The sequence below is a fragment of the Podarcis bocagei genome (genome assembly GCF_964188305.1).
Source record: "Podarcis bocagei genome assembly, chromosome: 13".
Taxonomy (NCBI): domain Eukaryota; kingdom Metazoa; phylum Chordata; class Lepidosauria; order Squamata; family Lacertidae; genus Podarcis; species Podarcis bocagei.
The window spans coordinates 22,028,285-22,044,664 of NC_138138.1; the positions used below are offsets into that span (position 1 = coordinate 22,028,285).

Consider the following 16,380-nt stretch of genomic DNA (forward strand, 5'->3'; position numbering starts at 1 on the left):
AAACAGGCATAGGCAAACTCGGCCCTCCAGATGTTTTGGGACTACAAATCCCATCATCCCTGACCACTGGTCCTGTTCATAGGGATGATAGGAGTTGTAGTCCCAAAACATTTGGAGGGCCGAGTTTGCCTATGCCTGGACTAAAATGAATGACAAGAATGCCCACTGGAAACAACGGCAGCTCTTTCTTATGGGAGCTTAGGATGCTGCCTTGCACTGAGTAGAAGATAGTGGCCTATCTAGCTAACAGTCATCTATGCTCACCCACAGTGATTATTCAGAATTGCAGACAGGATTATTTCCCGTTACCCGGCAGTGCTGGAGACTGAACCTGGGGGGTTTTTCTGCACACAAACCAAGAACTTTACTTCTGTGGAGCAGTCATATAAAAAAGGTCATTTGGAGAGATCATTATTTCCCAGGGGCCTTCAGATAGCTCCCATTGTTTCCAGTGGCAATGGGCATTCTCGTCATTAATTTCCAAAGTGTAAATTGGATTTGTTTTTCCCTCACGGGTAACAAACACTGCTGCTTTTCTGACTTCATTGTGATATAAGTAAAAAGACTGCTCCGTTTCCCTTATGGGGTACCCAAGAGCCCATATAGAGTCCTTTTGTAGGTTCTCTCTCGGTAGGAGAAAATAACAGAGACCAACCAGAGAATATTGAGAAGCAAAGCAACTACGGTAGTAAGCCTGATATTTATTGACTGTTGCAACATGGTGCTCCCCCACGTGTAGGAGAGAGGAGGACGACCTCGAACAATGGCGCGCAAGGCCTTATATAGCCATTTTGAAATTCCCTGCCCTGAAGCTCAAGACCACTCCTCCATACATCATACCTACATCACAGAAAAGCAGTCTACAACAGAAATTTGAATGTTGTTGTTTTTCCTGTCTGCCAGGTTATCTGATAATGCCTTATTTGATTGCCTTTTCTGGTAGTCTGGCCATTCCTTTGGTAATTACTTAATTCCTGAGACAATGGGAAGGTTTTTTCACCTCCTACCTCCTTGCAGAGAAACACTTGTTCAGCTTGGGAGTCAAAATGGTTTCAGGACTGTCCCTCTGTGCTGCTCCAGACACGAGGTTCACACACTCATGTACAGTAGACGCTCAGGTTGCAAATGTGTGGGAAGCACGTTCGCAACCTGCAGCGCCCACAACCCGCAGCACCGTGTCTGCACACGCGTGGGTTGCGATTAGGCGCTTCTGCGCAAAGTGCGATTTAGCGCTTCTGCGCATGCGCCGAAACCCAGAAGTAATCCGTCCCGGTACTTCTGGGTTCGGCGTGGTGCGCAACCCGAAATCACACAACCCGAAGCGTCTGTAACCTGAGGTATGACTGTACGTGCCTCCCTGGCACATTTATGAACATTTATTATATACCTAAGACCTTAAAGTTCTTATAACAACTGTGTATATTCCAAATAGCTGGACCTTATCTCTAATTCTGAAATGTAAAGGACTTTAATGGACAAGAGAGAGAGAGCACTTTAACTCATATCAATGTTTAATTATTGTTGTTGTTTTAATTATCCCCCCCATGCTTTTAGTTGCTTTTATGTCTATCTGTAAGCCGTCTTGAGTTCCTGTCAGGGAAAACAGCGGGGTATAAATAAATAAATAATTTTTATTAACAAAATTCCTAAAACATTGATCCGCCTTCGCAAAAATTAACTGAAGAGCGTGCATTCTCAGTGCACGGACTCTGAAGTACCTCCGTGCCTTCCCACTTTCCAACCACCATCAGCAGCTGTAGCATTTATTAAAACCTTCCACAGAAATAGTGGTTTTTTACTTTTTTAATTTTTAAAAAATAAAAATAAAAACCCCGGAACGGTCTTAATGCAGAGAAACAAGCAAACAGACCGACAGACAGACAGAAAGAGAGAGGAAGGAAAAACATGGAAATGGCGGGATATTATGTTTGCTATTAACATATATATTTCAGTGAAACTAGCAGAATTTCATAGCTGCCCCTGAGCACGCATGCGCGGCTGGCTCCCTCCTTCCCTCCCGCACCGTTTTGTTTTGTTGGCCCTCGGCCCCGCCCCTTCCTCCCGTCTCACCTGAGGCGGTGAGAGCAGCAGAGCGCGCGAGCGCGGAGACGTTGATTCCTACCACGCACGCGCCGCCGTCCAAGCCAGCTAGCCAGCCAGCGTTCGAGGGTGGAGGGAAAGGAACGGAACGGCCGCGCTTCAGAAAGCGGCGCTCGCGCCTATTGCGCGCGCAGGTTACGAGCTGGGCGAGGGGCGGGGCGGCGAAAGGAGTAAAGGGGGAGGGAGGGAAAGAGGGAAGCCGCCGCGCGTTCTCGCGCGAAGTCCTCCTCAGGCGACGACAGCGACGACGCAAGCGCTTTCGCTGTCTTCCTTTACGACGAGCCAGTCAAGCCAGCCAGCGACGCTGAAGGGAAAGCGAAGAGAGAGAGCGCGCGCGGGGCGGAGGAGGAGGGGGGGGGAGGGTGTTGCGAGTGGAGCGGGCGGTGCAGTCGCGAGGCTGAGTGTCTGACTGACTTTGGTTGGCTACGGCGGCGGCCACGTAGCGCTGCGGCGGCGGCCGCCGAGGGGAGGGCGAGCGTCAGTGGGAGCAGCCGCTGGAGCGGCGGGGCCTAGGCCTGGTCCTGAGGCGGCGGCGGCGGACGAGGAGGGGGCTCGAGCCGAGGGGGAGGGCAGGAAGGAAAGAGGGCCCTGGCCGCCCCTACCTTCCCCCCTCCCCTGCCTAGGCATGGACCGCGGCGGCGGAGGAGGAGGAGGCGGAGCGGCGACGGAGGAGCAGCGCCGGTGGCAGCCCCGGAGAGTCCCGGCCTGGGTGAGTCCGTGCAGGAAAAGAGGCCCTCCGGCTGGGGAAAGGGCAGGCCGAGCTCCTCCTGCTCAGCTCCACAGCCTCCTTCTTTTTTGCTTAGTTGTTGGTAACGTGCCTCCCGCTTCGAAGTGCCAACGAGGCCCGGCTGTGGAGCGTCAGGGAGGGGCGAGCGTGCACCTGAGCATGTGCAGAGTGCTCTTGCTTGCTTGGGATCTGGACAGTTGAGATAGTGTCTTGGGGTCGGAGGGTTTGGCTGCGGGAGCGTTTCTTCCTTGAAACTGGCAACCTTTTTGGACCACGGAGGAGAAAGGGGGAGAGATTTCGTGGGCCGAGTTTTTTTTGGGGGGTGGGGAGCTCAGTTGGTCGAAGAGTCGAAAGTTGAAGGGTGTGTGGGGGTTTTGGAAAGTTGAAGTGGAAGGTGCTTCTTCAGCAGAGAAGTTGGCATAGAGGGGGAACATTTAGTTTGGCATCACTTTAAAGGTTTGGCGTGGTTGGAGGAGGAAGTTGTGCCGCCTCCTGAGACAACTCTGATGCTGGGAATATCTCCGTTTAATGCGGATCTTGGGAATTGGGGGAAGGGAAGCAGTGTTAAGAGACTCCTTGCACCCTCGGGTGTTCTGTTACATTAGGTCCGCGAAATAGTAGAAAAGTTAAAAAAAGAAAATGTTCCAGTACTGAAGTAGAAATGTTATCATTTCCCAACACACAGTGTTCCTTCTCTTCCAAACCACTGCTATTTGAAGTTTGATATTTGATATGATTAAAATCAGGGCTGTAAAAATCCCAGATTTCCGATGACCAAACTCCTCATCTGCAAATAAGCTAGAGGTGTCTATTGTTTGTAAATTGACTTAACTTCAACCTGTGCATGGTTGGAGCAGGCAGATCAATGTGTTATGTCACACTATTTTCATAAAAACTTACCTGGGAGTATATCTTTGGATGATGTATCTCCATGCAACCTGAATCTAACTCCAAGAAAGTCTGAAAATTAATTGGTTCAGTCCTATTTAAAATCTCATTTTGTAGAAAAAGAAAGTTACACATTTGTTTCAAACATCATTGTTTAAATACTCCCTACTCTTAAAATGCTCCTCTGGTGATAGATTGGAGAATTATTAGGCTGCTATACAGCAGACTTTTGGAGAGTGTTACTATTGCTCTTTCTCACAAGGATACCAATGGGAGAACTCAGGTGATTTGTGGTGGAGAGCACCATGATAGTTCCTGGAGTAAAGCAGGAGAGACAAATGGGATAGTTTTGTTCAGGTGAAATAGGATTCATAAGAAAATAGATGCAAATCTACTGTCCTTCAAATTGTGCGTGATGTGAGAATTAGGTATGTTCATGTAAGCTAGTCTCTGGGTGTCAGTAGTGGTTGCTGAACTTGGGTGGTGGAGTTATTCTGTACTACAGATAGAAGTTTGTGGAACTAGAAAAACAATTGGAGCTATTTGCATGATGGATGGGGTTTACAGCTTTTGGGATGATGAAGATGGAGAAAGGATCTACTCAAAACCTTCTCGAGTGATGCAGTTAAATGTATGCCCTGCAGAGATTGTTGCACCAACTGAAACTAGGAAGAGATGTGATCAAAATTTGAACCCCTTCTTCTGAAGCCATCTTCCACATGGCTTCCTGTTCGTGGAATGCTGTCACCGGGGAGGCTTGCCTGGCGTTTTTATTACATATCTTTAGGCGCCAGGCAAAGGTATTTCTTTATAATCAGGTTTTTGGCTGATTGAACATTCTATGTAGCCTTTTAAATTTGTTTGTGTTAGTTTTTGTTCTGTATTTTATGTTATCATTTTGTATTTGTATGTTGTGAACCACCCTGTGATCTTCAGATGAAGTGAAGTATACAAATAATAATAATAATTAATAATGATGGTGGTGATGGTGATGTTGCTCCTAAACAAGTTGTGGGCCATATCATAGAACTGAATCATAGAATTGTAGTGTTGGAAGGGACCTAGTACAACTCCCTTCAATGCAGGAATATGCAGCTGCCTCATGTGGGGATCGAACCTGCAACCTTGTCATTTTCAGCACCACACTATTCAGGCTAGATATATATTGGGAAGCCTTAGCATCAAGTTTGTTTTGCTAGGTGTAACTGGCTAATGGTAGCAGCTGGCAACAAAGATTAATGAGGAAAAGAGGAGGGTGGAGAGTTGTGTATGTGCATACAGGGTTGCATGACAACCCGACTCATGTGGGCATGCTCTTACTGCCCTTTACCCCCTACTCTTAATGCAGTATATGGATCACCTAGCAATCTATTATGCTATCCCAGATCAGATCCTTCAGCTAAATATCCATCTTACAACACTTTAAATGTATGGAAAAAATCAGTACAACTTAACAGGAAGGTACAGGGATCACTGGATCTTGACTGTTTTCACACACGAATACCGCATCCTGTAGAATTCTATTTCAGTTATATTTTATCTGCACAATCAGAATGAATTTCAGGAACAAAATGCTTTTTCTGTGCAGCTTGAGCAGAAGCAGTGCTATAGTTAATAGTTGCCGCTTGTATTCACTTACCCCTGCCCACTCCCATGCTCACAGTTGTGATTAATATTCTTCTGTTATGAATGGTCTGTGTCACCATTAAGGAAAAAAGGTAGGAAGAGTCCGGCATATATGTAGACTGTCCCTGGATCAAGGGACTTTTCTTAAGTTCTCAAAGCTTTCAACCTTGCTCAAGGTTGTCATCTGAACTAGCCAGATGCTTAACTGAGAATCATTCACAGTCAGTCCATCCTTTGAAAATTAAGACTTTAGAGCTATCTTGCCCCGAAATGGCAAGTAGATATTCAGTTTAAGGAATGTCTCCTTAAACCTTGGTTTAAGGAGACATTCCTTAAACTCTCATATATAAGCTAGGTTCCAAATAACTCCTTAAACTTTGGTTTAAGGAGTCATTTGAAACCAAGCTTATATATGAGAGTTTCTAACACTGGTAGGTAGTGTGCTGCCTTGGGAGAAATGGAAGTACAGTGGTACCTCTGGTTACAAACACTTCAGGTTACAGACTCCGCTAACCCGAAAGTAGTACCTTGGGTTAAGAACTTTACCTCAGGATGAGAACAGAATTCGCGCTGAGGCGGCAGCGAGAGGCCCCATTAGCTAAAGTGGTACCTCAGGTTAAGAACAGTTTCAGGTTAAGAACGGACCTCCAGAACGAATTAAGTTCTTAACCAGAGGTACCACTGTAAAATAAAAGTCTTTGGGGTAGCAGCTGTTTTCTGTGTCATGGATGTATGGGGGGGGGAGGAATGATAGGGGGATAATCCAGAATTAGCAGAAAATTATGCCAGCATCTGGATGTTGGCACTAGATATTTCAGCTGCTGCACCTGTGGTAAGTGCTTATTTCCTAGCATACTGGCCCAGGGAATAATTGTACTGACTGCATTGTAGCTGGTTCAGTTTGAGCAATGAGAGGGGAAGAAAGGCTGCACTTGCTGTAATACCTTGTGATCTAAAATAATCCTTCCGAAAGTTTGAGTGTACATTGGTTCTTTGAGGGTGACTTGTATTTACTGAAATGCTTTCTGTAAAGGCGTGTGGGGTTTAAAAATAATAGCCTAATTTGCCTAGGAAATTTTTGCAAATTTGTGTCGCAAATAGAATTTTCTATTTTAGCCTTTTTTATTAAAAAAAACAACACTTTGAGGAAACAAAGCTAAATCTTTGAAACAGCCACGCTTGCCTAATATTGTATTTGCAGTTGGTATCCATTCACTGATACTAATCAACTTATGAAATGGAAACTTTTCCACCAAAAAATAAAGTGCTAGAAATATTTCCTCTCCATATAAACTGCTGCCTTAGCAGAAGCATTCATGAGCTGGGGTGAAATAGGATTGTACTTGGTAGCTGTGGCTACTTAAATCAGGACAGGTAGGGATGGGATGAAAAACTTTTCTAGTGTTTCTTCTAGATCTGGAATACGGTGGGATTTCTTGATGGTGCAAGTGCTGGGAGGCTGTGTATGTGCTTGTGTTATTAGGCATTCTGATAACTCTCAGACACTCCTAGGGTAACAGATAGTACAGTGTGTATGCCCGGGGTTGTTTTCAACAGGACTGTGTTCAACTTTTGGTCCTGGGGAAGTTTTGGCAGTGTCCATATTCAGACTGTAGTGATTTGAGATAATGTTTTCCATTAATTCTGTTGTAGTGTTGTATTTGCGCTTCATTTTAGTTTCTGTTGAGGTACATGGATTGCATAAAACAGTGGTTTAAAATGAGATACAGGGGATGGTTCTGTGTATTAAATTTCCATGATATGCTGAGTGTCATTCCTCTTGTCTTCTCTTCTCTTCTCTTCTCTTCTCTTCTCTTCTCTTCTCTTCTCTCCCTCCTCCCTAGGGTGTCCTTAATTGTTCCAGGCCTGGCTGTGGTGTATATGTGATTATTGCAAGAATTGAATAGCAGCTTGTGTTGATTTGTGACTGGCCTGTCAGTTGACATGTCCTCTGCATTCACTCTGGCAATACTATTTACAGCCAACATTACGCTAGTGTTTGTTGACTCCTGTGCAAAATTAATGTGCGCTACATTATGATGAGTTCATCTTGATAGCATGCGACGGAATTGTAGAAGTCAAAGTAGCTTATAAAAGCAATGGATACGCTGCAGCATGCAGTTATACGCATGCAGATTTTATTGACTTTAACTGTGCATTGTTTTGCATCTCATGTCTCTAACCTAGAGAAACGTTGGATCAGCAGAAGGCACAGAATAGTAACTATTCTTATTTATTTATTAAGAATATCTATATCCCACCTTTCCAACTGAATATTGCTCAAGGTGCCTAACATTCAAAATAAAAATGAAGATAGCTACAATTCTGTGATTCTGTGTTGCTGTTGAGTTAATGCGTCCCTTGTCTTCTTTTCTGCAGCAGACCCAAGGTTTACATGATTAGTAAAAGAGACAAGGATCTTGTGAACTGGCTCAAAATCATGCTAGCACCTTGAGGAATCTCATTCTCTATTCCATTAGTCCTTCCTTTCATTATTTACCGGTGCCAGTTAAGACGGTCCTTTTTAACTTACAGGTAGGGTGATAATGATACTTCACAAACTTTTTAAAACTCCAGTTGTCATAGGGCTGAAGCTTATCAATTATTTTACTGTGCAATCACTTCTAGATGTTTTATGGAAAGTGATTCATAAACAGAACCAAAATGTAGTTTATTTGCAGCTGACATAAATACTATAAATTATTGATAGTGTGTATTTTTTTAGTTTGGAGATTAAACAACTAGGGACTGGTAAGAACTTTTCTTGCCTTTGCATCATCTCCCACTTCCCCTCTTTCTAGTGTGCAGATTCTAGTGTGCTCAACAACTGCAATCCTTAAAAAAGCTCAACAACTTTGATCGGCCCTCACGCACGTTCTCTTCATCAAATCTGGCCCTCCCTCGTTGAAAAAAATCTGGGCACTCCTGTCCTATGCGATCCACACTTTCATAAGCTTATATCAGGATGGATTAAAAATAGATTTTTGTTAATAATAATAATAATAATAATAATAATAATATCAATGGTAGTTTTGTAACAATCAAATAGTGGCAAATTAAAGTGAAATCTGAACTGTTTACAAGCAAATGCTTAAGTCTATACAGTAGTTTATATTTTATTTAATCATGACTGCTAACAGATTAAATGAAACCAGTTTTCTGTGCATAAAAAGAACTCTGAGGAAAGATATCTCATTTCTGATGTTGATCATTATATATTGCACCCTAAATAATACGTTACCTGTTATTGTTGTATTTGTGTTGGGTCCAAGTTATTGCTAAGCATTAGGCTCCATGAGGTGCCCATGGTATAAGCTACCTGGTTTGCCTTCAAAGCCCATATGGGCAGCCTGGTACTCCTGTAATATTTCAATGTTTGTAATCCTTGTATGACCACACTTAAAATACTGTGAATAGTTTGGGTGCCCAGTCTTCATGAGGATATTGTAGAGCTGGAAAGGTTTCAAGAAAGGGAAATCGAAATTATCAATGGGCTGAAACATCTTCTCGATGAAGGAGGGATACATCTGCAGGGCATGAAAAGAGGTTTATACAATTTTGTGTGATCTGAAGAAAAGTTTGTAACTGTCTCATTACCAGAACTTGAATGGTCGTGATATTCAAGGAAATTAATTGATAAAGTTTGCTGCTACTAGATGTGTTAACAGCCACTAGCTTAAGTAACTTTTAGAGGAGATAAAGGAGGATACGACTAATAGTCATGACGGCTTTAAGTTTAAGATACTTACTACAGATCTTTACAAACTTTTCATGTTGGTGACACACTTTTTAGACATGCATCATTTCGCGACACAGTAATTCAGTTTTACTAGCAAACCAGAGGTTAAACTAACCACTTTCCAGTCCTGGGAGGAGCGCAGGGAGCATTCACACAACACACCTAAACACTGCAGCCGACACACTAATGTGTCATGAAACACAGTTTGGAAAGCTCTGCTTTACTAGATGGTTTGTTCCTATGATCATGTAAAGGCTCTTACATACGATCAGAGCTCCTCATTGTGTAAGGTTCTGTTGAATTTTAGTCTGTCTTTTAGCTGGTATAGTATCAGTTGTTGGTATCCATGCTTGTTTGGAAAATCTGTGCATTTGAAAATGAGAAACATGCTCTTGATGATTTAAACAACCCATCATTTGTTGTGCACTCAAGCACATTCACCTTTCATTTCAACTCCTATCAGACTTCCAGTTTTGCCTTGCATCTCCACCCTGTTCTGCTACTGCCCACTTTAGGTAAAGGTAAAGGGACCCCTGAGCATTAGGTCCAGTCGTGGCCGACTCTGGGGTTGCGGCGCTCATCTCGCTTTATTGGCCGAGGGAGCTGGCGTACAGCTTCCGGGTCATGTGGCCAGCATGACTAGGCCGCTTCTGGCGAACCAGAGCACATGGAAACGCCGTTTACCTTCCCACCGGAGCGGTACCTATTTATCTATTTGCACTTTGACGTGCTTTCGAACTGCTAGGTTGGCAGGAGCAGAGACCAAGCAACGGGAGCTCACCCCGTCGCGAGGATTCGAACAGCCAACCTTCTGATTGGCAAGTCCTAGGGTTAAACCACAGAGCCACCGCGTCCCTTTACATGTATGGTTATGACCCTATTGTTTTCCAGGTATGCATTCTCTCACTGCATTTGTGTGCATGCAGCCATTCATGTTATACTTAGATGGGGCAGAAGAATCAATTCATTTCTCAGTTGGGGTGAAAACAAATAGTCATCCTAGCAGCTGTCAGTTAAGTGTTGAATTAATTGTTGAAGTGCTGACACTTATTTTTGAAACGCACACAACTTACTTTCAACACAAAAAATTACTCCCCCTCTTCCCAATTTACAAATAGACTGTAAGTAGAAATTTATGGTTCCTTGGGAAAATCACCTGAAAAAATAATAACTTTGAAATTGCTTGATTTGTCTGGTATTGTGTTACAAATTTTTATCAAGCAATGCATTTTTAGAAATGGGAGAAAAATCAATAGAATATTATATGACATTAGGAAAAAGCTGGACTCTGCAGCCTGTTCAAATTATACATACACAGCAATTATTATTTTCCATAATTTTCTTTCTGATAGCCATGGAGATGTAAAAAGGTAAAACCCCACATCCAGCCACTAGAAACCTCATTCAGCCATTCTTCTGGCTTCTACATTGTCAGCCATATTTCAAGCATATTTATGCAACCCCAAGGGCTCAGAACTTGTTTTTTCCATGAAAGATGAGAGTCTCAAGAAACTGAACTCTTATGCTTGGAGAGATGGTTCATGGAAACATGATAGCAGCTTAGTAAAATGTTCTGTGTGCTAACAATTCTCTTAAGGTTCAGACTGAAGCCTCTCTCAGGCTTTCCTGCTCAGTATGGGAAGGTTAGGCGTGGAGCAGGCAAGAATGGATTGGAGGGGAACTTGCCACTCCCCCTTACACATGTCATCCCTGTACATGTTCATTTCAATGCACGGATAGGATTTCAGGTTTCTGTGTTACTTTGGTCTATTTATTCATCACTGTACAGTGGTGCCTCGCAAGACGAAATTAATTCGTTCCGCAAGTCTCTTCGTCTTGCGGTTTTTTCGTCTTGCGATGCACGGTTTCCCATAGGAATGCATTGAAAATCAATTAATGCGTTCCTAGGGAAACCGCCTTCGGACCAGGTCCGGGGACAGTCTGCCCCCGGACCTCTTCTGAAGGCTGGGGGGGGGGGACAAGGGCTTTTCTTCCCACCCCCAGCATTTTAAAAAACCCTGGGACAGCGGAGGACTTCTCCGCTGTCCGGGGCAATCTTAAAATGCTGGCGGGCGGCATTTTAAAATCGCCCCGGACAGCAGAGGACTTCTCCGCTGTCCGGGGCGATTTAAAAGCCCCTGGGAAGGCAGGCAGGGGGGACAAAGACTTTCGCCCCCTGCCCGCCTTCAGAAGGTGTTCCCGAAGTGGGGCGGCGGGGGCAGGTGTCCCCGCCCCCCCCTCCCCACTTCGGTACAGCTTTCCGAAGTGGGGCGGCGGGGGCAGGTGTCCCCGCCCCCCCTCCCCACTTCGGAACAGCTTTCCGAAGTGGGGCGGCGGGGGCAGGTGTCCCCGCCCCCCCTCCCCACTTCGGAACAGCTTTCCGAAGTGGGGCGGCGGGGGCAGGTGTCCCCGCCCCCCCTCCCCACTTCGGAACAGCTTTCCGAAGTGGGGCGGCGGGGGCAGGTGTCCCCACCCCCCCTCCCCACTTCGGAACAGCTTTCCGAAGTGGGGCGGCGGGGCAGGTGTCCCCGCCCCCCCTCCCCACTTCGGAACAGCTTTCCGAAGTGGGGCGGCGGGGGCAGGTGTCCCCGCCCCCCCTCCCCACTTCGGAACAGCTTTCCGAAGTGGGGCGGCGGGGGCAGGTGTCCCCGCCCCCCCTCCCCACTTCGGAACAGCTTTCCGAAGTGGGGCGGCGGGGGCAGGTGTCCCCGCCCCCCCTCCCCACTTCGGAACAGCTTTCCGAAGTGGGGCGGCGGGGACAGGTGTCCCCGCCCCCCCTCCCCACTTCGGAACAGCTTTCCGAAGTGGGGCGGCGGGGGCAGGTGTCCCCACCCCCCCTCCCCACTTCGGAACAGCTTTCCGAAGTGGGGCGGCGGGGCAGGTGTCCCCGCCCCCCCCGCCCCACTTCGGAACAGCTTTCCGAAGTGGGGCGGCTGGGGCAGGTGTCCCCACCCCCCCTCCCCACTTCGGAACAGCATTTTAAAATCTCCCCGTGTCCCAGGAAGATTTTAAAATGCTGGGGGTCGGCAGCGCTTCGCTCCCGACCCCCAGCATTTTAAAATCTCCCCGGGACAGAGACTTCTCTGCTGTCCCTTGGAGATTTTAAAATGCTGGGGGTCGGCAGCGAACGCTTCGCTCCCGCCCACCAGCATTTTAAGATCGCCCGGGGCAGGCGGGGGGAAGGCAGGCGGGGGGGGGAGCAAAGACTTTTGCCCTCCGCCGGCCTTCAGAAGAGGTCCTCTTCTGAAGGCCGGCTGTGGGCGAAAGTCTTTGCTCCCGACCGCCAGCATTTCCCTATGGGCTTTCGTCTTGCGATGCAAGCCCATAGGGAAATTCGTCTTGCGAAGCGCCTCCAAAACAGAAAACCCTTTCGTCTTGCGGGTTTTCCGTCTTGCGAGGCATTCGTCTTGCGGGGTACCACTGTAGATGGATTTTCATCTTTTTGAACTTTAGTTCAAAACTGACTTACTGAAATTTGTCATGTCTTCAATACATTCAGATTCATATACTACCTTTTTCATCTATTATTCCAGTGTGGCATTCCATGCTTTTATAGTGAGGAACACAGTGCTATTAGAGTAGAAGATTGAAAGCTTTCACTTTTGGTTTTGAATAAATCAGTTTCCTGATACACAAGCTTTCATTTTTCTTCCTTCATGTGTGGAAAAGGGAGAGAGAGAGCACATGTGGCAGATCAACACAGCTCATTCTTATAACACTGAATGATTAATTAATGAACAGTGACTGAGATTTGTTTCCTTTAATTTCCTTTAATGTATACTTGGGCTGTGTACACACCATACATTTGAAGCACACTCAGAGCACATTCCCACCCCCACCCTCCATGCTAAAAAAATATCCTGGAAGATTGGTCTTCACGGAGCTACAGTTCCTCAGCACCTGCAAAACTACAGTTCCCATGGTTCTTTGAGTGAGTGTGCTCTAAAGGCATGGTGTATATGCAGCCTTGGTCAAGAATGTCAGTCTTTGTCTTAAGGTGTTTTGTTAATTAAAAAAAAAGTTTATAATAAAAAGCGTAACTATAGTCAGTAAGCATTGTTTCTTTGCAACCTGTTTTCTGTCCCTGTTCTACTCTAATCTTTTGTATAAAGCATTTGCTGAGGTCTGGTTTAAATGTTTTATCACCCGCCTGATAGATTTTTATTAGGATATTGTGGGTCCTTCATGGAACAGTATATTAGACTTGTTTTAAATATTCCTTTTCTATACAGTTGCTTTAATATGACTGTCATTGCACCCTCCATTTTAGCAGGAAAATCACAGGCCTGCTCTGCTTGGCACAGCTGTAGAAAATTCAAATGCATTACGGGGAATATATTAAAACCAGTTTTTTAAATGATTGTATCACTTTGATCTATTTCATGTGTTAGATCTGTAATTCATTCTTTAAAAATATTTTGATGCGTGACTGGAAATGAATTTGTAAAATGGTGGAACTGGGTTTGGTTTGGTGTGACATGAGCTTAGCTTACATAGATTCTTCATCTTATATTTTTCATGAGCTATACACAACTTGACTGCAAAAAGAATGGAAAGGAGACCATACTGATGAGCAGTACCTGGGTGATGACTTGGTCCCATCTGCCCATCTCATCCAGTTTTGCCTCGTCTTCTGTTTTCTTTGTTGCCTTCATCCTGCCTTTCACTGTTCCTTGTTCTCTATTCTCTTATCTTAGGAGTCTGACTCTTTCTGCTTTTCTCTTCAGTCGACTTCTGCTATTACTTTCTTCAAGGAACAGGGGGAGTGGTATTCTTGTGACAGTGGCTGCTATTGTACCAATTCTTACCATTGTCTGAGACCTCAGTGCCCCTTTATTTGCATACATTGTTTTTCTAGGCATGCAAGGAGTTGATAGTTGGGAACTGGTGCAATGGCTGACAATTGTTACAATCATTTTCCGTTTTCTTCGAAAGCAGAGTACTGTACTGTTTTATTCCTTTCTGCAGTTCTCAGAGTGAAGGGTACTTGGGGAGCTTCCAAATGAAAGGATGGTGGTTCCCCAAACACCTTTTATTACCTTACCTGCCACTTAACTTCAACTTGGATTTGCTCCTGCCCATCAGATGGCAGGGAATGTGTATGGAAATGTGGCCAAATATGTGGAAGAAGCAGCTATTTTGGGGTAAGTGAGAGCCCCAATAACTTTCGCAGCTGACTTTTCTAGAGACTTATTTCTGGCTTCCAGCCCCTGCTTTTTCCCCTCTCATCTGTCAGGCACCTCCTCTATACCTTTACATCAGGCCCTTGCCTCCTTTCTGTTTTACCCTATTCAGGTGTAACTGTTCCTTGTAGCTACATTAGCAATGCATCCTTGAAATGTGCATTGAAATACAGTGGTACCTTGGTTCTCAAATTTAATCTGTTCCGGGAGTCCATTCCAAAACCAAGGCGTGCTTTCCCATAGAAAGTAATGCAAAACGGATTAATCTGTTCCAGGCTGTTGAAAAACTACCCCTAAAACACTTCTCCCCACCCCCCAATCAGCACGATCTTTTGATCTCGATCTCTCTCTCCTCAAAGCAGCTGGGGTTCTCCTCACCTCCCCAATCAGTGCAATCTCTCTAGAAACAGAAGCGCAACACTAAAAACAGAAGCTCAGGACACATTTGACTTCCAAAAAAATTTCGAGAACCAGAACGCTCACTTCTGGGTTTGCGACGTTCGGGTTCTAACTTGTTCGTGAACTAGGCTGTTCGAGAACCAAAGTACCACTGTATAGCTGAGAGAGACTGCATCTGCGTGAGGGAAAACTGCATCTGCATGAGTGAATGTTGGTCTCAGCTTCCTTTCCCTTTGCTTCAACTTCTTTTAAGTCTCTGCTTCCTACTGGTTCATCACTTTCCCCCCTGAAATATATCCTAGGTCAGTGTTTTTCAACCACTGTTCCGCGGCACACTAGTGTGCCGCGAGATGTTGCCTGGTGTGCCGTGGGAAAAATTGAAAAATCTGAAAGATTTTTTTTTTTAAAAAGTCAAATTTCCGCCCACTAGGCGGGCGCTGGACTGTGTCCACCCTATTTTCCATCCGTCCTGGGTGGGGATCAGATCGGATGGGATCGGATGAGAGCGGACAGGCGGTCCGCTCTCATCCGATTCCCCATAGAGAGCAGCGGGGCTCTGACATCTCCCTCTCCGCACACAGTGGTGGTGTGCCTCGTGATTTTTTTCATGAAACAAGTGTGCCTTTGCCCAAAAAAGCTTGAAAAACACTGTCCTAGGTCAGGAGTGGGGAACCTCCAGTCTGCAGATCAAAAGTTGTCTTTCAGGTCTCTCTGTCTAGCCCTTGGGACGCCACTTAGGCCTAGCCATACTCTTCACCATCCATGAGTGCTTCTGGTCCTTTCCACCACTAGCATGTAGTCCCATAAGATTGCTCACAATGTGATATTGGCACTGAAAATAATCTGCACCCAGTCCCAGGCATTTCAAACACCCACCCACCCACCCACCATGGTTCTAATTGCAACTTTTAGTTGTTGAACCTTCAGGGTTTTGGATAAGCAAACGAAGCATGTTCTGTTGACTAGTGGCATCACAACCTCCCTTCTTTTTGCCTTAAAAGATTGTTTCTTACTTGTATTCTGCAGGAAGTATTTGGAGTTCAGCAGACATTCACCCAAGCACAAACAGGTTCTCCAAATGCTGTAGTGCAAACAACAGAAAAATAATTACAGAAGATGCGGCACTATTTAATGTGTCATCTGTTTTATGCTTATCTTCACAACAGTCATGTGAAATAAACCGTTGTTCAAGTTTTTCTTGTGAGAGACCGTGGACCAAAGTATGCACAGTGTTAAATTCATGTTCACAGTTAATGTATCTGTATTTTTTGTTAAATAGAAGTGATGTGTGTATATTCAGGGTCAGCTGCTATTGCACATCAGAAACCTGGAAGAGGCCATTTTCATTGGGAACTTAATGTGAAGGGAAAGTTGTATCCTGCAGTCCTGATCTCTCCCTCCTTAGTCCTCTCCCTACAGCTCCTTGTGTGGCTGTTATTGAACCCTAAAGCAACCCAGATATGTTAAATGTGATCACAGAATGTTCTTGGTGGTCATATGCTAGTTGTGGAGTACTTTCCCCAGAGAGATTTGTCTGGCACCTATATTATTGTCCACTGGGCACCAGGCTAAGACTTTTGTTTATTTTCCCAAGATTTTTAGATTCATTTTGAATCCTTTTAATCCTCCTTCACTGTTTTACGCTACTTTTATGATTTTGTGACTTTTTGCTGATTGTACTGTGTTAGAAACTGAGATATGAAAGTTAGGAGCTAAAT

General features: G+C 45.1%; 1 protein-coding gene across 2 annotated transcripts in view; it reads left to right on the forward strand.

Moving 5' to 3' along the window:
* ZNF652 (zinc finger protein 652) overlaps positions 1-16,380 on the forward strand; it is a 40,343-nt gene that overhangs the window by 3,099 nt on the left and 20,864 nt on the right. The window contains exon 1 of one of the 2 annotated variants that reach the window (XM_081166417.1): positions 2,654-2,809. The exons of the other annotated variant lie outside the window; for it this stretch is intronic. The gene's annotated coding sequence lies outside the window, so the exon portion shown is untranslated. Of the gene's footprint in view, positions 1-2,653; positions 2,810-16,380 lie in introns of those variants that run through there. 2 annotated transcript variants of the gene reach the window in all.